Here is a 25188-nt window from a genome sequence, read left to right as displayed (position 1 = left end):
AGATATGTTGGCAATACTTTGTATACATGCCCCTCTCTATGTGTTGGACAAGAATCAATGAAGGAAATCGTTACCTTCTGTAGCTCACATTGACCTCACATAAGAGTGTTCACCCCCAACTGTGCTCACCTCTACACCTGTGTTTCCAGTAACTCGAGGAGATGGAACATGCAGAGGTGAATGCAGCTGCAGGCCAATATTACCACCTATATTTAGTACTAGCAACTGACGGGAAAACATCCCCCCTTTAAGGGGATGAACACGTGCCAGAGTTTCTGCATGGAACTCCCAGGAGGCTCAGGGACTCCAGCACTAGAATGCACGGCTCCTGAACTTTCTGAGAGATCTTCAGCAACGCTCTGTGAGGGATCAACCTCCACTGGGAAACATGCCCGCTGGACCTCCGTCCACTTACACTTGAGGTAGCTGCAACAACATTCATTTAAATGGAGAGGAACGGCTGCAAGGGAGAGGGGTAAGTTTCAGGTAATTCACACTTTGAATTAATTGAGTTTAACTTAAATGTACTTAATCATTTACATGAATTTTAATTTATACACTTGTTTAATAATGGTTTTGTGAATGTCTTAGAACATAGAACAGTACAGCACAGGAACAGCCCACAATGTTGTGCCAAACCAATTAAACCAGCAGTTAAACACCGAACTAAACTAATCCCTTCCGCATCCACAATCTCCATATCAAAGTCGAAGTCAAGCTTATCGTCATATGCACAAGTATATGTATCTCTGCACATTCGTGTGCCTATCTAAGAGCCTTATAGACTCCCCGATCGTATTTACCTTCACCACTATCCCTGGCAGTGTCTTCTGTGTAAAACTTGCCCCGCACATCTCCTTTGAATTTATCCCCCTCAGCTTAAATACATGCCCTCTAGTATTAGACATTTTGACCCTGGGAAAAAGATACCGGTTGTCTACTCTGTCTATGCCTCTCATGATCTTTTAAACTTCTATCAGGTCTCCCCTCAGCCTCTGCCGCTCCAGAGGAAACAACCCAACTTTGTCCAACCTCTCCTTATAGGTAGCCGTGGACCCAGTGGACAGAGGAGGAAGAGCTATGGTGGTTCACAACCCCCAGGAAGTTCCAGACCATGAGCTATTGTCAAGATATCCAAATTAGCAGCAACGTGGTGTAAAATCACTTTGATTATCCTCCTCACTACCTCCTCCTACTCTGTCAAATATTATCTCTCCCTCACTTTTTCTCTCTCTCCATCTCCTCTTACTTCACCACCCCACCCTTTCTCATCCTTTTCACAGGTAGACGTCAGTTCAAAACCAAGGCGGATGCATTGCTGCAGTACTGACAGAGTGCTGCACTGTCAGAGAGTTCAGGCAAGTCAGTAAACCAAGCTCCTGTCTGACTTCCAAGGTAAACGTGCAGAGCCCATAACATCTCTGCCCACAACCCCCACCATTAGAGATGCTCATTAAATTCTGGCTTTACCACTATGCCAGATAAAAAAAGATCCAGTTGTGGTGTACAAGATGATAAGAGGCATAGATCGAATGGATGGTCAGAGACTCTTACCTGGGGCGAAAATGGATAACATGAGGGGGGCATAATTTTAAGGTGATTGGAGGAAAGTGTAGGGGGGATGTCAAGAGGTAAGTTTTTTTACACAGAGAGTGGTGGGTGCGTGGAACGCACTGCTGGCAGAGGTTGTGGGGGCAGATACATTAGGGACATTTAACAGACTTAGACACACGAATGATAGAGAAATGGAGGGCTATGTGGGAGGGAAGGGTTCGATCGATCTCAGAGCGGGATAAAATGTCGGCACAACATTGTGGGCCGAAGGGCCTGTGCTGTGCTGTAATGTTCGATGTTCTAACAGGACTTCAGTTTGTGGAATAAGAACAGAGGATACTGGAAACCCTCCAGAGGTCAGATGGGATTTACAGAAAGAGAAAGCGAGCTAAAGCTTCAGGTCCAAATCCTTCCATCAGAACCTGTCTCGGACCCTTTTCTCTTTCCACAGACGCTGCCTGACCTGCTCGGTGTTTCCAGCATTTTCTGTTTTTATTTCAGATTCCCAGCATCTGCAGGTTTATTGATTTTCATGTGCAGTTTGTGTGTAAAAATTTGCTGCTGCTTTTCGTACATTTCAATAGTGGTAATATTCAAAGAAGTTCTTCAGTGGGTCTTAAGTGCTTTGGATTGTTGAAGATCCTAAGTGCAATTCTTTGATTATTTTTTCCTTTACTTCTTGGAATTGAAACATCCCACTTCAGGCAGATAATTTGATTCCTTCCTTCACATTACCAGTTCCAGTACACAGAGTACATTGAAACCTTTTACGTCTAAAACTGTGAAAAGAGATTTTCACACTGGTGATCTGATCAAATAAATGGGACTTTCTGCTCGAGGAAAAGAGCAATGTCATACTTGTCCTACCATTGTGTTTCTGAAACTGAGAAACTTTCAAACCAGGGAAGTTAATCTCGCACTTCCTCCAGCTTCACCTCTAGGAGAGCAAGGCAGAGGAAGAGATGAGAGTTAGGTTGTTGCTTTAAAACTCTTCTATAAAAGTAAAAATGCAATAAATTTTACAAAGTATTTATTGACAACTGTGCATCAGCCAATGAGTTGGATGTATAATTCACAACAAACAATCAATTGTAAACCCAACAAAATTGACTTCTTCAGAAAAACAGGTCTGCTTAATGAGTGGGGGAACTGCAGAAACTTCTCCCAGTAAAAGCAGGGTCATTGTCCCAGGGACAAGGATTACATATAAATTATGCACATCTCAGTAATTTACAGCTCTGTGATCACTAAGCTTGATTGACGAGGAAGTTAGAACATGAGGAACATAGGCCATTCAACCCTTCAAGCCTGCCCCACCAGGGTGATCAGCCCCAGGCCTCAAGTGCTGTTCTGTGCCAGTTCCGCATAGTCCTCCATTCCCTAACCTTTCAAAAAGTTATCTACTTCCTCTTTAAATACCCCCAATGACCTAGCCTCCACAAGCTTCTGGGGATCCCTCATCTTTAATAGCTCTGGGGCTATTGGGTAAGCTTGTTAACATACTGTATTAGTCTCTTGAGTTTAACAGCTCCAGATATCATGAGGGAAAATCATACTTGTGGGTAAACACAAAGAGGATCAGAATCAGGTTTATTATCATTGTCTTATATGACGTGAAATTTGTTGTTTTGCGACAGCAGTACAGTGCAGACTTAAAAATTAGTATAAATTACAAAATAAATAAATAAATAGTGCACAACAGAAGGTATAATGAGGTAGTATTCATGGACCGTTCAGAAATCTGATGGCAGAAGGGAAGAAGCTGCTCCTGAATCATTGAGTGTGGGTCTTCAGGCTCCTGTACCTCCTCCCCAATGGTAGTGACAAGAAGAGGATATGTCCCAGATGGATGATGAAGGATGTCACCTTCTTGAGGCACCACATCTTGAAGGTGTTCTCGATGGTGGGGAGGGTTGTGCCCGTGATGGATGTTGGGAGTGGTATAAGAGAAAATGATGAAAGAAAGCAGAGGTTTTTGTTCCACTTGTCCATTGTAAATTGGTGAATCAAGGGCCAGTAGTCATAGTGTAAACATTAGACCCAGACTTTCTGGGAGCAAAATTCGAAAACGCTTCCACATGAAAGGAGTAATAGAAATTTGCAACTTCCTTCCTAAAACAGCAGTTAAAGTCAGAGAGTCATAAAGTTATAGAGTCATACAGCACAGAAACAGGCCCTTCAGCCCAACTCATCCATGCTGACCAAGATGCCCATCTAAGCCAGTCCCATTTGCCCACGTTTGGCACACATCCCTCTAGACCTTTCCTGTCCATTTTCCTGTCCAAGAACCTTTTAAATGCTGCTAATGTACCTGCCTCAACTAGTTCCTCCAGCAGCTCATTCCATATATGGACCATCCTCTGCGCGAAAATGTTGTCCCCTCAGGTTCCTGTTAAATCTCTCCCCTTAAACCTATGCCCTCTAGGTTCCCCAACCGTGGGAAAAAGACTGTGTGTATTCACCCTATGCACCTCTATAAGATCACCCCTCAGTCTCTTCTGCTCCAATGAAATTGATGCCTGCTCAGTTTTTAATTTTAAATCTAATGTTGATAGTTGTTTGATAGCCAATGAGATTTAGGTATATGGAGAAAAGGGTGGTCACAGATCTGCTGTGATCTAGGTGAATGGCCAATCAGGTTTGAGAGGTGAGATTGCTTCCTCCTGTTCCTACGTTCTGTCCTCGTGTTCCTATATCTCATATACAGATGTTCCAATGATACTTTATTCCTATTCCATTTCCTAAACCCCTGTGGCTAAACTGACACACCAGCTTGCTGTCTCAGGAAAAGGACACAGGTCAGAAGAGCTGGTGCTTAGGAATTGTCCAGTCTGGATAACAGTGGAAGATCCCTGTGGAAGAGGGTGTTGAAAAGGCTCTTGGAGGGTGGTGAAGAAGGCTTTTGGCACGCTGGCCTTCATAAGTCAGGGCATTGAGTATAAAAGTTGGGAGGTCATGGTGCAGTTGTACAGGACACTGTTGAGGCCACACCTGGAGTATTGTGTTCAGTTTTGGTCACCCTGCTATAAGAAGGGTGATATTAAACTGGAAAGAGTGCTGGAAAGATTTACAAGGATGTTGCCAAGACTTGAAGGACTGAATTATAGGGAGAGGTTGGACAGGCTAGGACTTATTTCTTTGGAGCATAGGAAACTGAGAGGCAATCTCGTTGAGGTGTGTAAAATCATAACAGGCATAGGTAGGGTGAATGCACTCAGTCTTTTTCCCAGGGTTGGGGAATCAAGAAATAGAGGGCATAGGTTTAAGGTGAGAGGGGAAAGATTTAATAGGAACCTTTATTTTTACACAAAGGCTGGTACGTATGTGGAATGAGATGCTGGAGGAAGTAATTGAGGCAGGTACAATAACAGTTTTTGAAAGACAGTTGGACAGGTACATGGGTTGGAAAGGTTTAGAAGGTTATGGGCCAAACGTGGCACGTGGGACTAGCTTGGACGGGGCATCTTGGTTCGCATGGACCAGTTGGGCCGAAGGGCCTGTTTTCATGCTGTATGACTCTATGACTCTAACCCCATCTCAAAACGATTCTCAGACTACTGGGAGAGGCAGGTGGACAACGATGGCACCAACGAAGAGTCACCTTGTTATTGCCCCTTCATTACGTCTGAGGTGAAGCAGTCTTGCTGAACCTGAAACTGATTCAACTTGCAAGCCTCTTCTGCAGCTTGGTGACAACTTAGAGAATTTGGACCTGGTGCCAATTTAAATTTACACATGCTCATTAAAAAAAAAGACTGCTAATGTCAGTTTACTGTTCTATGCAGGGGGCAGTGGCCAGATTTGGACAGATTAAGGTTTTCATCCCTGCTTTGCACATCACTACTGGTGATTATGGTAATAGAGTGGTGTAGCCTACCCAGTTACCATAGCAATACATTTTGTGATACATCATCTTGAGTACCAGATTGGACACTTGGTAATATAACAGAATGTGAAAGTGTGTTTTTTTTTTGAGACTTGCTGATTGTTGGGAGGTTTCTGAGACCAAGCTTTACCTAAAACCTTTATCAATGAACTTGTTTTTAGATAATTGACTAGAATTGTCTTCATTACCATATCACAGTGGCACAGCTGGTAGGGATGGTACATACTAGCCCCAGTGACCCAGATTCAATCCTGACCTCAGAATCCGTCTGCTTGTCCATCCTCCCTGTGATCTCTTGGGTTTCCTCCCATATCCCAAAGAGGTGCTGGTTAATTGGTTATTGCAAATGACCTCTAGTGTTAGGGTGACTGGAGGTGTTGAGTTGTAGGGAGAGATTGGATTGGCTGGGACTGTTTTCCCTGGAGTGTAGGAGGCTGAAGGGTGACCATGAGGGGCATAGATTAGGTGAATGGTCACAGTCTTTTTCCCAGGGTCGGGGGGGTCTAACACCAAAGGGCATAGATATAATGTGAAAGGGGAAAGGGGACCTGAGGGGCAACTTTTTCACACAGAGGGTGGTGTGTTTATGGAACGAGCTGCCAGAGGAAGTGATTGAGGTGACATTTAAAAGACATTTGGACAGGTACATGAACAGGAAAGGTTTAGCGTGATATGGCTAAATGCTGGCAAGTGACACTAGCTCAGGTAGGCAGCTTGGTCGGCATGGACAAGTTGGAGCGAAGGGTCTGTTTCCTGTGGTATAAGTCTGACTCTAAAGATAGGTGGTAGGACATTCAAGATGGAGTTGATGGGCATGCAAGGGGAAATAGGTTATAGCGAAATCCATGGGCGAATGGGACTGAGGGGATTGCTTCGAGAGCCAGCATAGACTTGATGGGCTGAATGGTCTCCTTCTGTGTTTCAGTGAAAGGTGAATATTATTTTCGGATTTCATTAAGAACATGGTCTGCATTTTTCAGTGGAAAGTGTTCGCAGTAGATGAAGGTAACTCACAACCAAACCAGACTTCTTCATGCAAGTGGTTTAATTTGCAATGCTATCTGATGGACTGGTGGATGTAGATTCAATATGAGCCTTCAAAGTGTATCAAGCAGATGCGTGAATTGCATGGATATGGGGACTAAATGACTTCTTCGTCAGAAGGACCAGTGCGGACACAATGGGATGAATGGCCTCCTTCTTCATAGTTAGTGGCCTGCAGCCAACCCAATGCTCGGCAGCAACTTGCCTGTCTTGATGAACATAGAACAGCACATCACAGGAACAGACCCTTTGGTGCACGATGTTGTGCCAAACTAATTAAGCTAATGATGCCAAATTAAACTAAATCCTTCTGCCTACACAATGTCCAGATCCCTCCATAGAGATTCATGTACCTATCTAAGAGCCTCTTAAACACCTCTATCGTATCTGCCTCCACCACCAGCCCCAGCAGCGCATTCCAGACACCCACTACTCTCTGTATAAAAAACTTGCCCCACACATCTCCTTTGAACTTTGCTGCCCCCCCCCCCCCCCCGACTTTCAATGCATGTGCACTAGTATGATACTTTGGACTGGAAGCCTTGGCTCCAAAGTTTCCAAAGGAAAATCCAGAAGAATCTGGGATAATTTGCCTTCACTCCACCACAGAGGGAGCCAGCCTGCCCATCAAGACTCCACTACCCTCTTTCAAAAGCAATGCAGTTAGTCCCACTCACCTACTCTTGCCACCCAACCCTGCAACCTTTCTCCTGCAGATATTTTGCCAACATTATTTTGAAAGCTACCGTTCCATCTGGGAGCCCATCAAACAGAACATTCCAAGGACTTCAGGTGAAGGAAAGAATTTCACATCTTTTCCGTGACATCCAAAGCATTTGCAGCCAATTAAGTCCAGTCAACAGTTGTAATGTAAGTGAAGGAGTAAACAGGTCCAACTCAAAAAACAGTAGAACATGTCAACATGGCAGGGATTCAAGAGTTAGCTCCCTTCTCTCTGGAGGGCATCATGGCCAGGGTTTCAAGAGGCAGTGCAACTCCCTCTCACTCACCAACATTATACAAGCAAGTTCATGTTTAATTGTAAACTGGATTTCTTTTCGATGTATCATTCCAATGTATTGGTCAACTGATACACTGAACAATACGATTAGCTGGTTACTGATAGTACTCAGGCAGAAAGGTACCAGTGTTAGATGCTGAGATAAAACAGGTATATCCCCTGAAAGAAAGACGTTCATTTATACAGCACCTGTGTCAATGTTTCAAAGCATTTTTCAGCAAAGTTCTTTCTAAAATGTAGTTATTGTTGTAGCAGCTGGTCTGTACACAGGAAGTTCTTACACACAGATAATGACCAGATAATATAGATATAGTATTACTAAATATTGACCAGGACTGAAGACTCATGTTCTTCAAAATAGCTCCACACCATCCTCAACATCTACCTAAGAAAGCAAATAGGACCTTGGTTTTGTACCTCTTCTGAAAGACTGCATCTGCATCACTGCTACACTCCCTCAGAGCTGCACCGAGCTTTCAACCTGAACTTTTGAGCATTAATAACTGGACTGGAACCCACAATCTGACTCAGTATCAGAAAAATTTTCCCACTGAGCCACATTAGCTGAATACCTGACCAACAAGCTATATATAGATATGTAGATTATCAGTTCATTGCTGAAAATTGCTTACTTTCTGCATCTCTGACTTAGTCTGAATAACTATAACCGATTTTTCATTGTCATTCATACTAGGAAACAGAACCCAACGGTAGCTGCTTGGATAAGCATCAGTTAACGTTACCCAGACTTCTCAATTAATTTAAAAGGTATTTACTCAGTTACTTCCACTCTCCTGCTCCTTTCCCACAGTCCTGCACATTCTACCATTTCAAGCATTTATCCAATCATCTGCGATTGAATCTGTTTCCACCATCCTTTCTGGTGGTGTATTCTAAGACAAGGCAATTCACTGCATTCTAAATATCCTCGTCCCCTCTCTTCTGGTTAACTTACTAATTTCAGTGTGTGCCCTCTGTTAACTGGTTGCTCACCAGTAGACACCATCTCCCCACATTTGCCTAGCCAGACAGACAACTTCATTTGACTCCTTACCTAACAGAGTATGGTCTTGAATTTTCACAGCAGACTTCCAATGCTCCATCAATATTTCTGTAGATCAGGAAAATTTGGTGGAGTAGTGTTTGGCTGTTTTGAGCCATTGGCACTTGAACTTCCACCAATCTCTCTCTCTTCAGGAACCTTCACCATCCCCCACACATCCCCACAGAAATCCCAGTCAAATTCTCCCGACCAAACAATGGTCCTTTATATTTTGGACACACTGGAGTTGAAGGAAGCTCAAAACAAGCTGCCTCTTTGGCCATTTTACTCAGCAGTTCTAATATCTCCTGTGGCAAGAAAGAAAATACTGCAATTGATGAAACTCAATGAAAACGATAGTTGATGAAAATGATAAGTTACAGAAAATGCTGAAAGCTCAGCCTGTCAAGCAGCATCTGTGGAGAGAGAAATAGAGTTGACATTTCAGGCTGAAACATTATTTATCTCAGTTTAGGTAATTTGGTTAAATTTTGTTGGATAACTCTCCCCTGAAACCCCTGAAGAGGTTTTTGCTCTGTTAATAGCAGCATAAAATTACAAGCTGTCTTTGTTGTCAAGTAACTGAGGATAATTGCAGAGGGCATACCAAACGAACCAACTGGGAGTCAGTAACCAACAGAGCCGAAGAATTATGCCGGGAATCTCCCTGGCCTGTATGACTCAGCTCCTCATAATAAATTTGCTGAGCCAGAAAGTAATCAGGTGACTCAGTCTTTCTGTGATGCTTGCACTCTCCTATTTATGTGATGTGTATTATACTCACAGCTGCAGGTAACTGGGAGCACAGCGCAGGGCTGTAATTCACTCAAAGGGCTCTGATGTAGTTAACCACAAGGCTGAAATTCAAGCAGTTGCTCAAAATTCACCAGTACCAAATTGAGTTACAGTCTTTGAGTCACTTCTAGTCGGTGGGTTTTTAATATACTTTACTTATAATATGTTTGTTTAATATTTTTAGGAGTTTGTTTCCTATCCATCAACTTTCAGCCTTTCTCCTCCGAAGACAAGTTCAGCAGAGCTCCAAATCCACTTGCTGCTGCCATTATCTGACTTGTTTTGCCTGACACGAGAACAAAGAGTGAGCACGAACATGGTTAATTACTCAACCAAGCAGATAGGCAGCCCGCCCTGATCCTCACTGGATGTGGACATTCAGGTGTATACACGTGGGCACAAGAATGTATAAGTATGCAACGTGCACATACACACATGGATTCACACCTCCACATGGATTCACATCTGGCACACACATTGCAATGTACATACACGCACACACATATATGTAGTTATGGGAAAATGGATGAGTGTCTGCACATGCAAACATACACATGCAAACAGGTACTTGCATAAATACAGTTACACATTTACACATGCACATATTTACACACAGACGGGTACACACACAGGTGTGTGCACCTGCATGTTCAGATATGCATGTCTCACACACACACAGATACTCTACTTCCCAGTTACACATGCACAAAGACACACACAAGCTCATGTATATGCACAGGCACAGACATAGCCACAACTGCACGTACACACACTTTCCAACATTGGCTTCGGAATGGCATTCGGGAGCAGAAAGCCTGATTGATGTTCCCTTTCCTTATCGTGGAGACATGGAGACAATTAGACAGCCAGACAAGCTTGACCAGCACAGCCCTGGGACGGATGGTTCAGCCTCACACCAAGTACAGATCTGAGCACTAAATGTGTGTTTATCATGGGACATCTCTTATAAGAAAATCAGAATTTAAAAACTAAGCATCACTGCTAAGGGAGTCACTGTGACCGGATCCCCATGCTTTAAACAGCTCTGTGCCTCTTCACTGCAGCACTCTCACTGACATGGATCAAACTGTTTGTATTGAGGACCAATGCAACTGTGAGCACACAAGGCTGCCCTTGATTATCTCAGTGTCTACATGTGCCTACAGAGAGACATCCTGCGTCATAAGAACAACATTTTCTAAAGGGTTTTTTTTCAACACAAACAAGCTACTCGGAATAACCTTCCAGCAGAAGGGTTTGCAACAATGTCAAAGTTAGGTTTAATATGAGCTGTGGAAATCTGAGAGAAGCACCATGTTGCTAAGAAAGTTGGAGTTGAACATGGTTAGACAGGAACAGGTCATTCAGCCCCTCAAACCCATTCCCTCGTCAGTTTCACTGTGTTACATTCACCAGCCCTTCACAGAAGATTAATGGGGAGGTCTACTTGAGGTTAAAATCATGGAAGGAGTTGATAAGATAGACAGAGAGAGGAGTCAAGATGAAGGAGTCAAGAATGAATGAGCAGAACCTTAAAATTAGATCTAGGCTCCTCAGGATTTGTTAAGAATATGGAAATAAATGGAAACTTGAATTCATTCCTCCAAAATGCTGAGACTGGGAGCCAATTGAAACCTTAGAACTGAGATTGGCTGATTTTCGATTGGCCAGGACATTAAAGGTTATTGAAGTAGATCATGTGGATAGAGTAAAGTTACAAATCATCCATGATCTTATCGAATTGCAGAACAATTTTATGTTCCATACTCTAATTCTTCCTACGAGAGGAGCTCCTTTCCTACAGTAGATTTCTTAACATCCCAAAGTCACTCTTTCTTGGCATAGCTCATCCAAGTCCTTAACCTGGATGATGATCTGGCCCACAGAGCAGACATCTTCTTTTGCAATGAAAAGAAATATTGATGGGAAAATGGGCAAACCACAGATAAATTACTTACTTCATAGGGGAACTGGAACTAAAGGATGCAATCCCATAATAAGTACTCAGGCATCTTGTGTTGAAAGGATGAAGAGTGTTAGAATCATGGAGACACAAGAGACTGCAGGTGCTGGAACCTGGAGCAAGAAACAACCTGCTGGAGGAACCCAATGAGTCGAGCAGCATCTGTGGGGGTGGCGGGGGGTGGGGGGGGGGGGAAGGAATTATCAATGTTTCGGGTCAAAACCCTGCATCAGGACTTGAATATTGGAAGTATTGGAGTATCCATCAAAAGGTTATGGGTGCTGGGCAGTGGGAGGGAGAGGTGGGGTGGGTGGGGTGCATTTGGGTTTTATTGGGTGAGGGTATCAAAGGGGTGTGGATCAAAGAATGGAGTCGAAGGACAGAGTACCCACAGCCTGAGGAGCCTGTGATGTGGCACGTTAAACACTGGACCATTGGAGCAAATGGCTCGTTTCTATGCTATACAGTCTATTTAACCATTGGTGCACAGTGGTTGGCAGTCAAGCTGATCAACTGATAACAGCAACAAATGCAATGTTTGACATCCAGCCTAATATGTGCAGGCATGAACCCAAATCACAATACATCTGGCAATGTGGTCGTACAACGCACAGGGAGGAAATGTCTGGCAGTTTTTGTGGTGCTATTGCTAAAGTCTGAAAAAAAAATGATAAGAAAGATCAGAACGCTGGTACTTGGTAAAGAATCTTTGAAACCCTGTCTTATTATCACATATCTCAGCAATGCAACTCGCATCTACCCAACCCTATCCCAGAATACGACATTAAGAGCGAGGGTGTTCCTTCATCATTAATGCATTTCTCGGGTAACTCACACTCTTTGCTTCTAACACACAGCATGCCTGCCATGTGATGGTAAAATATGCAAATGTCAAATGTAAGTAAACAACATCGATGTTTGATGGAGACTCAATAATACTTGTCAGTCTGTTTGAGAAGGCAATCCAGCTGCTGACACAATAAAATCTATTCGATTAAATCACTGCCTCGTATGTCACCAACATAGGCAACTACTGCCCTCCATTCATTTAACCAATTAAACCAAATTCCAAACATCCCACTTCTCCTGAACCTACCCCTAACAGAATGATAATATTGACAAACCAAGCATCGATAAAACGGGGTCTTAAGGGAGCAAAAATTTACAAAGCTGTCCAATAAGCCCATTGACTCCAGGATCATCAAGAAAGTGTGGTTGTTTTAAACTAATCAGTGCTTCCAACAACTGCAGTAGGGTTAATGAATGAACTTGCTTACATGTTCAATGTTCTCTTCAAACCTATCTTTTGACCTTGTGGCCTCCTTCAGTAAAGATCCACCTGAAGCAGACAACTCAACATCACTTCACAAATTGTCTAACAAGCTTGATTTTGTAGCGACACACAAAAAGCTGGAGGAACTCAGTGGGTCAGGCAGCATCTATGGGGGGAATTGGACAGTCAACATTTCTGGTCGAGACCCTTCATCTGGACTGAAAGAGGGGAGATAGCCAGTATAAAGAGGTGGAGGGAAGGGGTGGAGCAAGAGATAGCAGGCGATAGGTAAATCCAGGTGAGGAGGGTTGATAGGCAGATGGGGGAGGGGAGAGTAGAAACAGCACCAGAAGCTCGACTCTCCATTTTCCTCCACAGATGCTGCTCGACCCACTGAGTTCCTCTAGCAGATTGTTGCTCCAGATTGCAGCATCTGCAGTCTCTTGAGTCTCTATCTTGATTTTGTACCATTGAGTTCTGTATCTCATGATCTGAGATTGGTTGAATGGGTAGGTTACTGTTGGACATATTCCTGGAGGGTTCAACATGACCCCCCCCCCCCACCTCCAGCTGCCCAATCCCCCATATCTCCAATATGTTTTATTAGTAGAAGTGTTCAAGGAAAACTTAATATAAACACTTAACACTTTAATTCCCCTAGGAGTTCTTCTCAATTCTCCACCTTGGAACAGGAGGCTGCAAGGGAATCTGATGGAGGTATTCAAATCATAAATTGTTTAATTGGGGTAGATGAAGAGAAACTGGTGCTATTGGTGGAGGGTCAGGAACCAGCGGACTCAGAATGAAGGCAATTAACAAAAGAACTAAAAGAGATGTGGGAATAAAGCTGTTTTTTACACGTCTAGTGGTTGGAGTCTGAAATACACTGCCCTGGGAGGGAGTGAGGTTAGAGTCAAAACTGCAAAGGAAAGAGTTTGCAAGGCTCTCGGGAGAGACTGGGGGAGAGGACCTAGCTGGACTGTTCTTACACAGGGCCAATAGAGACCTGACAAGCCTTCCATGCTGGACCTTTCTGGTTGCTAGGAGTTCCATCTTCATTTCTTGGGGATTCTTCGACAACCCTTGAAAGTTAGCAACCCTACTCAACAAAGGGGGCCAGCTAGCTGTTTTGCTGGGGCAGGAGTGCATGTCTTGATGGTGATCTTAAGCAACTTGAACATCCCAATTAGAAAGAGAATAGTCAAGACATGTGAGCTGGGCCCCAATGGCAATCACACAGTCCGTGGTTGGCCACTTTCAGATCTCAATCATCGAATCGTATAGGAGGAGGCCATTCAGCCCATCGCATTGCCTATCCAATTAAGCCCACTTCCCCTGGTCTTTCCTTGTACTCCTTACATCAGGTAGTTACCTAATTCTGAGAATCACTATTGAATCTGCTTACAGCACCCTTTTAGGCATCACATTCCAGATTACAAGAACTTGAAGCATAAAAATGAATGCTTAACTGACAGACACCCTGGATGAAGCCTTCCTTTACTGACCACTTACCCATCTCGCAGAAGAAAGCTTCTCCCCTCTCAGTCTATCCCACTCCTTGCAAAATTCAAAACCTTTACTAAAACAAGATAAAGCAAAGTCTCCAAACCCAAATTGGCATTTCACAGCCATCGGTTTGCTTAACCACTAAGTGAATAAAACAAGAAAGTCTGCTGATTTTCCAATATCAAGTGAAACCCTGTTTGTTATCCTCAGAAATGCAATAAATTTCACATTGACCTATGAAGGACTTGTAGCCAATCAGAACTTTCTTTTCAAACACACTGTGAGAGGATTTCACGGTCAACTTGTAACGCTGTCATACACTGTCTACAGAAAGAACCTCTGGAGAATACCAGCAAAAGCCTTTTGTTGCAATAGTTATGTATTAAAACAGTTTTGTTGTATAATAGCTGAATAAGTTTAGAACAAATGAGGAAATATAACGACTGTCTGATATTTAAATCAATAATCATGGGGAAGATATGGACAAGATAAGACGTGTCTTACCTTCTTGATAATTTAAGCTCAAAGCGATTATATCCTTGGGCTTCTCATTTCCTATCACAGCAGATTAAAATCCCTTGGTCCTCTTACTGTTTTCTTCATTAATGTATTCAATTTCCTTCATAGGATTTGGGGTCCTTACACCATGTGGCCCAAGACTCAGTCCAGACACTGGAAATCAACTCTATAATAAAAAATACATTTTACAAAACAGTGATAAAACCTTACCTGAAATGGCAACTGAGACTATGAGGGGAGAGAGAGAATGAGAGATCTAAATAGATCGATGAAAGGGCATGTGTATCGACTGAGAAAAATAGAGGTGGATGCATGGATAGAAAAAAAGAACACACAGATGTAGGAAAATAGTGGAATTATTACAGATATTTATATGGATAACATTACAGGGAGGAAAATGTAGATTAGTGAATACACGCATTGAGATACTGATAGAAATGTAGTCTAATACAAGTAAAATAGATAGAGGAGAGATATTTGTAGGTAAATTCTACGAGAGGGAATATATGGTTAAAAGACAGGAAAATTAATAAATGGATAAAATAAGAGATGTTTAAACTAGTGGAAGTTATGAAAACAATGAGAGTTCAAAACAGGTAATGGAGACATATTTTTAGTATCCATCAGTAGATGGTTAATGTCTTGGTAGGCATGACAGAATATATGCTATAACCTCTGTATATTGCGTGTAGATAATGTAGCTAATATAAGGTACATTTACTGCAAATATGCATAACATCCTACAGACAATACATATTTAATAAGTTTTCTGTCACATTATAGATGGCTAGCCAAACCATAATCAATAAATATATTGGGTGCATTACTTAAACATCACTAAAAAGATGCAAGTGCAAACATACAGGTATAAACAGACAGATACTTATATCCTTGGACCGTGATTCATAAAATTCATGCATTATAGATCAGAACATTCAAACCAAGGTTCCCCTTATGCAGCTGTGCACAGCTTTGCAAATTTGTTTAACAGTCTCAGATCAGGAGGTCTTCAACATCTGGTAACCAAAGCAGAATACTGAAGAATTCTATGGTAAATCCATGTCTCCTACAGATACTAACACTGAAGTTCCTGAAGTTAAATTGATTTTATATTAACTTTATTTTTTAGCTACTGTATATATTCATTTGCTTCCCCATCCATCCATGTCAATACCATATAAATTATGAACAATGTTTTCCTGTTCCTCAACACCTCTGCGTCTATCGTATGTCTAAATAGTTGCAATATAATATTGATTTCTTGACAATACATGCAACAGTCTTCAGCTATGCATCCATACATGCTGCCACCTACCTGTATCATATGCTGCAAGTTAACACATACTGTATATAGTTTTATAGAGGCATGACCAATACTGATGCATTCATCCTGTTCATGATCAATGCAATGTATTAGCTCTATTTCCGTAATCATTACCCGACACCTATTCAAAGATTATTCTCAGATACAGTGTGACTACAAAGATGAATAATTAGCCTGCTAAACATGTCAGTTCTGTGTTACAGATTCATACATTGCCTGATTGTGGGTCACTGTCACCTGAATTTCTGGTCAGACATTGAGTCCTGACTGTCAGTAAGAAATGAAAGATCCTGGACAGAAATTCTAACTCAGTAAATCTGAGTGATTTTGTTAAATGCACAGTTTCAGTGCAAGGCTATATCCCTTAATTATCGAGTAAAAGATTGCTGCAATATATTTCACCCATGCAATCATTAGACAAGCCCTTAAATTAAGTATTGTGGGATTTTGTTTTACTTTGGTAATCGTACGATGCAATAATACTAATATTTCATTTATCAATGTCACAGACACACAGACACTCTCTCACACACACAGACACACACACAGACACATACCACTTCTTGCAAAGGTGCAGTACTCACAGTTTTAAAAGCCCTTAAGACTTGCAAATTTCAATTCACCAAATGTTCAGTCCCCGTGAATCTTCTGACTGAAGACCAGCCAGCTTTACCAAATAGATTCCACGTCAGATAATGGTGACAAATTTATATTGCTTTTATTTCTCTCTCCCTCTGCTGATGATTTATTTCTCTGGTGTTAACCACATTTTTCCCCCATAGCTCTCTTCCAATACAGAACGCTTTTATTTCTTACTGGATTCTTTGAATCACATACCATCCCTTTTATTGTTAAATAAAGCTAACTTGAAGCTTTAGGTCCACGCGCACACACACACACACGCACACACACACACACACACACACACACACACACACACACACACACACACACACACACACACACACACACACACACACGTTCACACTGCATACAGAAAGATTTTGTTTTCCTCTCCCCTTAGGAAGCAAGGTTAAAAATGTATCATACCTCAGCAGAAAGGCTCCTTCCATCTCCAGGGCTGACCCACAAATGGCTCCTCTTGCCAACATTTGAAAGAAAAATCCCCTTAAATGAAATTTTGAGGATTGAATGGAATATAGCTGCTGTGAGTTCTGCAGTGCCGTGGGTTGGTTGTGTGCTTGAACAGCTAACTCCACTTATAGTCTCTCGCTGGCTGGCTGGCTCTCTCTCTCTTTCTCTCTTGCTCGCTCTCTCTCGCTCTCTCTCTCTCTCGCTCTCTGTGTTTCTGCTACACACACACATACATACATACACATATCTATATACACATGGATATGTGTGTACGATACATACATAGACACACACACACATCCATGCATGCAGAGAGAGAGAAGCCTGCTGCTGATGCTGCTGCTGGGAGCTCCTGCAGCAAGCTGGAATTTTATTGGCATTTAAAAGAAAGTGATTAATTCAGCCTGGCTTGATTGAAAAGGTTTAGCTTTAACACTGCAACATGCTGCTCTCAGCTGGAGTGGAGCTTTTCTGGACAGTCAGACTGAATTTCAAAAATATTGAATATTAAAAAAATTGTGTATCACATGCATGCATGGATCTCCATCCATATTTCTGCTCTTGCTACTGACTAGTAGGGCATTAAAAAAATGATTCATTTTAAAGGGAAAGCTGATTGTCCTTTTCTGCAAGTTCCTTCAAACAATATTTGCTTCCTCTGATGTGCTTCCTACCCACACCCCACCTCTATCCCCAGATGAAAGCAGGTGGGAACGTTTCCAGAGGCACCTGTCTTATATTTGCCTGGAGATTTCAGGGGATAGCCCAAGAGCAAGTTTTCCTACCACATGACTCTGAAGTGCAACCAGTCTCCACCTGGCACCTCTCTGTGACTGGGTCACCAACAAACTTGATTTGGATGGGACGATGTTGTTTCCGAGAGCACCCTCCAGAAATTAGCACAACGTATGAAAAACGTAAGAGAATTGCTATTCATGTTGATTATCATCCATGTGACTCATGATGTGGAGATTATCACTGAGATTAAAGTATTTCAATTTCATCATCAAGAATAACGAAGGATTTAAGAGCAAGATGACAAATTTATATATTCAAAGAGTTGTAAATCCTTGGAATTCTGAGCTCCTTGGATTCTCAGCTGGTGAGCAATATATATTTTTTGGACACATGGGGAATCAGGAGGTATTGGGAAAGATATCAGCCAAGAGCTTATTGAAAGGTAGCACAGGCTTGAGAGGCCAAATGGCCTATTTCTGCTCCTGTTTCTTGAGACCATCTAACCCTAGCTGAAGAAGAAAAGGTACTATGGCAGTTCTTAATTCAAATTCTCTAGACCTAGTCTGCAAACATTAACAGAACAAAAGCTTCAAACTGGTGAGATTGAGAAGGGGATAGCAACAGACTGGAGAGTATAGAACTAAGGGACATAGTTTTAGGATATCGTCTCTTCATTAATTCCTTTAAGAAGAGGCTTATTGTCCTTCTTCCCAGGGAGCCCTGGATGTTTGGTGGTTGTGTATAATCAAGATTCAAATTGATAAATTTTTAGGTATAAAGGAATCAAAAGGTCTGGGGAACAGGCAATAAAGTAAATGAGACACAGGATCAGCCATAATCTTATTGAAAAGTGAAGCAGATTCAAAGGGTTGTATGGAGACACAAGAGACTGCAGATGCTGGAATCTGGAGCAACAAACAATCTGCTGGAGGAACTCAGCGGGTCGAGCAGCATTTCTGGAGGGAAATGAATCATCTACATTTCAGGCTGAAGTCCCGACGCGGGGTTTCAACCCGAAACGTCGACAATTCCTTTCCTCCTACAGATGCTGCTGAGTTCCTCCAGCGGATTACTTGTTGCTTCAGAGCTGTCTGGCCTATTTCTGCATCTAGTTTTTATGTTCTTGTGTATCAGCACCTCCCAAACCTGTGACCAAGATGGACAAGGGCAGCAGTTGCAAGGGAACACCACCACCTGCAGGTTCCCCTTCATGTTACACATATGTTTCCTGACTTGGAAATATGTTGCCATTCCTTCATCGTTGCTGGGTCTACATTGTGGAACCATCTCCCAACTTCACTGTGGGAGAACTTTCACCATAAGGACCACAGTGGTTCATGAAGACAGCTCACCATCACCTTCTCAAGAGCAACTAATAATGCTCAAAAAAAGCCAGTGATGCCAAGATCCTGAAAATGAATTTTTAAAAATCTACTCTAATACCATTGGAAAGTATCTCTTCATTGCTACTTTACCCCCTCTGCAAGATCTTTGGTATAATTGTACAATGCATCGTTTGACATGCTTTACAACTGTCATGGACACCCAACAGTACAAGTAGGCTCATAATTTTGCTAGCCAGTTGTAACATACTGCAGAGGTGAAAAGAAGATGCTACAAGATGGTAAAGAAATGGCCTTTACCATCACTATAATTGGGTTAAGTCAACAGTGTTAACAATAGCACTATCCTGGTAAGAAATTTAAGTTACTTTCACCCCTGAGTACCTGTGGTATTGGTTGTGAACAATAGTTGTTGCTTGAAGACCATTACTTCTTTAAAGAAAGTATCATGTAACTACAGACACAAGAGAGACTGCAGATGCTGGAAATCTGGTGCAACACACACAAAATGCTGGAAGAACTCAGCAGGTCAGGCAGCATCTGTGAAAGGAAATGAACAGTTGACGTTTCAGGCCGAGACCCTTCATCAGGACTGGAAAGAAAGAGGGGAGAAGCCAGAGTAAAAGGGTGGAGGGAGGGGGAGAGGGAGGAGCTGGTGAGTGATAGGTGAGTCCAGGTGAGGGGGGATGGTAGTAGGTAGGTGGGGGGGGGGGGGCTGGTGAAGTGGGAATGATGTGAGAAGCTGGGAGATGATAGGTGAAAGAGGCAAAGGGCTGAAGAAGATGGAATCTGATAGGAGAGGACAGTGGACCGTGGAATAAAGGGAAGGAGGTGGGGAACCAGAGGGAGGGAGGTGTGGGTGATGGACAGGTCATGAGGGGGGGGGGAGGGGAAAGAAAAGGGGGTAAAGGGGCCAGAGAGATGAGGGAAAACCGAAAGGGGGAGAAGAAAAAAACAAGGGGGAGTGGTTACTGGAAGTTGATGTTAATACTGTCAGTTTGGAGATTACCAAAATGGAATATGAGGTATTGTTCCTCTAATCTGCGTTTAGCCTCATTTTGGCAATAGAGGAGGCTATGTGACCAACTGTTCTCTGAGTTGCAACGGCATTTATGGAAAGTTCCAGAGAGACAATCTGTGAAGAGTTGTTGAAAAAGGAAGATACATCCTGACTCTTGTGTATTTGTCTGCACACTCTGTAAATGGACCTTCTTGGATGTTTGGAATCAATGAAGAACACATCCCACACCAACAGAACAATCTCACAGAGACACAGATTTTCCTCTTCAGTGCACCTGGCAGACAAGTGCACATAGAGCCAATATCAGAAAATTGTACATTCCCAGTCCATAATTTTCCAACCATTAACCCAGAAGAATTGAAGTGACAATTTTGTGCCACAATATCTAGCTTGTGTGAGTTTATGAAAAGCTGTCAAAAGAAAGTCACCCTCGCAAAAGTATGAAAAGAAAGGCATTGAGTAGTAAAGAACCTGCAATATTAAATTGAAGATTTTGAGAAGTAAGGTAAGGTATTGTTAAAGGCAAGGCACTGTTAACTTCAAACTGGAGAGTCTATAATTAGGAGCAGTTACCTCTGGCTATGAGATCATCCATTTAGGACAAAGATGTGGGGAAATTACTTAGGGAGATGCAGATCTTTGGAATTCTCTTTCCCCAGGAGCTGTGGTTGCACAGTTGTTCAATATATGCAAGATTGAGATGGATTTAGAAACAGAAAATGCTGGAAACACTCAGTAGGTCAGACAGCATCTGTGAAGAAAGAAACAAGAGTTAACATTTCAGGACAAAGACCCTTCATCAGAACTGGGAAAGTGAGAAGACAAGTTAGTTTTAAGTTGCAGAGGAGGTAGGGAAGGGATGCAAAAGGACAAAGAGAATATCTCTGATAGGATTAGGGAATGGTTGCCAAGGTGATTCTGCAGTTTACAAAGGCATCTGGTTGATAGATTAATGAGGGCAGTTAGAAAGAGGGACGATAAACAAAGGAATGTGTAAAAACAGGTCAGAGCTGTTGTTGAAACCCGAAATCCTGCTGGACATGCCTAGCTGATTGAGGGGGGCGGGGTGTCCATGGAGAGAATTAAATTACGAATGGATAATCTTGCAATAGAATTACCAGTTCCGATACAAACAGAGAAAGCAAGAGATTGTTTAATTTGATGTTGATTCTGTTCATGGAGTTTGGGGATGATGGATGAGGAACAGGATCAGACATGGTCTCATTGAATGGCAGAGAGGGCTCGAAGGGCTGCATTTCCAATGCAGGAGGAATTTTAGACTTGTCTTTCCCTGAATACTACTGGGAGACTGTTCCCCAGGTGTCAGCTCCTGAGCAACGAGTAAGCTTTGCCAGGTGGCTTCACAGCAGGGCTATATCCAACCAATCTTGTTGAAACCTCACAACAGCACGTTCCCATTTTCCAGCCGGTGAAGTAATCAACGGTAGGAACACCGCTACTCCTTGGCCCATATGTGGTGAGGGCAGTTCTAAACACCCTCCCTGCTTCACTTTCCCCTTTCCAAAGTGAATCGATTGGAACATCCATGGGTTGGACATTGAGGCTGGTTCGTCAGCTGCTCATCAAACACCTCAGCCCATTTCCACTTCTGTTGGCTTTTAGCACACTCACTTAGCATCAGCCCTACCTTTGGTGGTTGTTCCCATACCTCACAAGTTTTGTTCAACTCCATTTCATTGGTGGGAATCACAGAAAGTTGACCAATCACAGAGCTCCGTGTCCTTGATGTACACACGGCTCCTTGCTCTGCCTGCCTAACCTTCCAACCTCTCATCTAAATGGGAGAGATAAATCAGAAGTACAATAAGAGGTAAACCATCTTCCAGAACCAGTACGTTTTCCTTGCATGTGCCCACACTGTAAAAGTAGAAAAGGAGAAATCCATTCATCCATCATGCCAACGCCACCTCCTCAAACCCAATAATTTCCATTATCCCAATCTTCCTCCTTGGCCCATCATTACAAAGTAACTGTACTTCGAATGAAAGTTTGTTCATAGGCTGTTAGTTGCCTTCAGGTATCACAGCCTTTCACAGGCACTAAATAAATACAGGTCCTGCGATCTATCTTTCAACCCGAGTATATAGTCAGTTCCCCTTATAAAGGCGCTTTTTAAACAGTTTTGCCAACCTTAGAAAATGTTCCTCTCCTATTTCTCAAACAGAAAATAGGCAAACAAACCCTTAAGAGACAGGCTCTGTGAGGAACAATAATAATCCTGATTAAACTGGCTGAACCACAGGAGTCCGTAGCGACTGGATGATGGTGACGTGTGATGTGGGCTTTCTGGGCCTGGCTAGTGAACATACAGACGTGCTCTGGAGACAAGGAGAAAGACAATGAAGGGCTCAAATATTAGGATTCACGTCTTGAAGTAATCATTCTTTCCCCATGTGAAGAAGATCGTAGATCAAAATGAAAACCTCATGCCGAAAGATAAATGGATTTTGAGATGCCAAATTGCCCAATTTTAATATGCAGATGAAGGATATACATGGATTGGAACTGAGCTGACATAGTTTCAAAACTGCATTGCATACACTGAGAAACAAGGGGAAATCCATGGGTTAAACCACCATTTCTCTATCCTTTTTGAAGTGGAATTAAATGCAAAATTTTGCAAAGTGATAGTGGAACATTGGGGGGAGGGAGGTGAAGAGGGGAGAAGGGTCATTCCCTCCAGTACCCTCCTCGTAGAAATTATTAACATCATAGGAGTTGAGAACTGGGAGAGATTCTCACCGGCTGCTTCCACCTATTACGGCTGAATACAGAATACAGCACGGAAACAGGCCCTTTGGCCCAACTAGTCCATGCCGACCAACATGTCCCATCCAAGCTAGTCTCATTTGCCCGCACCTGGCCCATAACCTTCTAAATCTTTCCTACCCATGTATTTATCTAAATATCTTTTAATTTTTATTAATATAGCTGCCTCATCCACTTCCTCTGGTAGCTCATTCCATATACGTACCACCCATTGTGTAAAAAAACCTTGCCCCTCAAGTTCCTATGAAATCTTTCCCCTCTCTCCTTAAACCTATTCGCTCTAGTTCCTGTCTCTCCAACCCTGGGAAAAAGTGCATTCACCCTATCTATGGCCCTCATGGTTTTAAAGCAGTATTATGTGTTCTATATATTCCATGCATCATCATCTCCAATTCACTGATTGTATGCAAGTGCTTAATACTTCATGTAATGATATAACAGTAATCAAAGCTGGTATAATGTTTTCATAAAACCACATCTGGTCTCTTTGCAGGACAAGGAAACATTAAGTGGTCTGCTACAGTTAGCTGGCAAGGAACAGAAAAAGTACCAACGTCACACAGACATCAGTGAGCAGCAGAGCGCAACAACAAATGATGATATGGCTGTAGATGTACACAGTGAAGCACAGGGCAGTGATGATACATGGTTAGTGGAGCTGCAGGGCAGGGACAGAAGCAAGGAGCTCGGGCAGGTTAAGGATGGGGTTCAAGTGTACCATCTGCCTTTTTTTATTTGTGCGTGGAATGTGGGCACACCACACAGCAAGGAAATAGGCCCTTTGGCCCATCGAGTCTTGTGCTCACCATCAAGTACCCATTTACCCTAGTCCCATTTTACTCTTCCCACGTTCCCATCAATTCCTCCAAGATTATCCGACCCCTGGGGAAAATTTGTAGCAGCCAATTAAAGCACTAACTTGCACATAGAACATAGAACATTACAGCACAGTACAGGCCCTTCGGACCACGATGTTGTGCTGACATTTTATCCTGCTCTAAGATCTATCTAACCCTTCCCTCCCACATAGCCCCCTATTTTTCCATCATTCATGTGTCTATCTAAGAGTCTCTTAAATGTCCCTAATGTATCTGCCCCCACAACCTCTGCCGGCAGTGTGTTCCACGCACCCACCACTCTCTATGTAAAAACCTTACCCTGACATCCATCCCCTTATACCTTCCTCCAATCACCTTAAAATTATGTCCCCTCGTGTTAGCCATTGTCGCCCTGGGAAAATGTCTCTGACTGTCCACTTGATCTATGCCTCTTATCATCTTGTACACCTCTATCAAGTCACCTCTCATCCTCCTTCTCTCCAAAGAGAAAAGCCCGAGCTCACTCAACCTACCCTCATAAGCAGCATCCTGGTAAATCTCCTCTTCACCCTCTCTAAAGCTTCCACATCCTTCCTATAATGAGGCTACCAGAACTGAACACAATACTCCAAGTGTGGTCTAACCAGAGTTCTATAGAGTAGTAACATCACCTCGTGGCTCTTGAACTCAATACCGTGACTAATGAAGGCCAACATTCCATATGCTTTCTTAACAACCCTATCGACCTGAGTGGCAACCCTGAGGGATCTATGGACGTGGACCCCAAGATCCCTCTGTTCCTCCACACTGCTAAGAGTCCTGCAATTAACCTTGGCTTTGGGATGCGGTAGGAAACCAGAACAGCTGGGGGAAACCCACGCAGTCACAGGGAGAAGGTGTAAGCTCCGTACAGAGAGCACCGGAGGTCAGGACCGAACCTGGGTCATCAGGGCTATGAGGCATCAACTCTTATCAACTATGTAACTGTGCCACCCTCACTTCTGAACAAGGGCAGTAGGACATCTACACAGATGTCAGTCAGTGGGGGAGGGGCAGGGAAGCAGGTAACAGACACTAAACTTCAACCCAGCTCAGTGCTAATGAAAGTGCTATCTCACGTCAACAGTGACTGCAGTCTGATGCTAAAATTCAGTTCCATTGCTGCTGACCAGAAATAAATTCCTAGGCAGCAGAGTTCACAACTGAAAAGAAATCAAGGCAGCAGAGAATGAAAACATTGGAAATTGGAGTCATGCACACAGACAGAATAAGATGATTTCACTTTTATGTGTAAATATATGTCGGTAAAATGTGAATTCCACAATTGGTCAATATGGTCATGTTGTGTTTTTTTCATTCACCCCTTTCCACCCCCTTCTTTATTGCTAGTAACCCTCTCCTACCCACTGCCCCATTACAAGCCTTATTCTTCTTTTTCTAACCCCTTTTCCTTCAC

General features: G+C 42.8%; 1 protein-coding gene across 3 annotated transcripts in view; it reads right to left on the bottom strand.

Moving 5' to 3' along the window:
• Positions 1–17199, bottom strand: part of elfn2a (extracellular leucine-rich repeat and fibronectin type III domain containing 2a) — a 322992-nt gene extending 305793 nt beyond the window's left edge. For 2 of the 3 annotated variants that reach the window (XM_052043298.1, XM_052043299.1), the window contains exons 1-2: positions 16978–17199; positions 14589–14769 (exon numbers count right to left, since the gene is read on the bottom strand). The gene's annotated coding sequence lies outside the window, so the exon portion shown is untranslated. Of the gene's footprint in view, positions 1–14588; positions 14770–16511; positions 16524–16977 lie in introns of those variants that run through there. The other variant, XM_052043300.1, reaches the window with a different exon arrangement.
• Between the last annotated feature and the right edge of the window lie 7989 nt (positions 17200–25188).

Source organism: Pristis pectinata, chromosome 33 (assembly GCF_009764475.1).
Source record: "Pristis pectinata isolate sPriPec2 chromosome 33, sPriPec2.1.pri, whole genome shotgun sequence".
NCBI classification, from domain to species: Eukaryota; Metazoa; Chordata; class Chondrichthyes; order Rhinopristiformes; family Pristidae; genus Pristis; species Pristis pectinata.
This window is presented reverse-complemented; position numbering and strand designations above follow the sequence as displayed.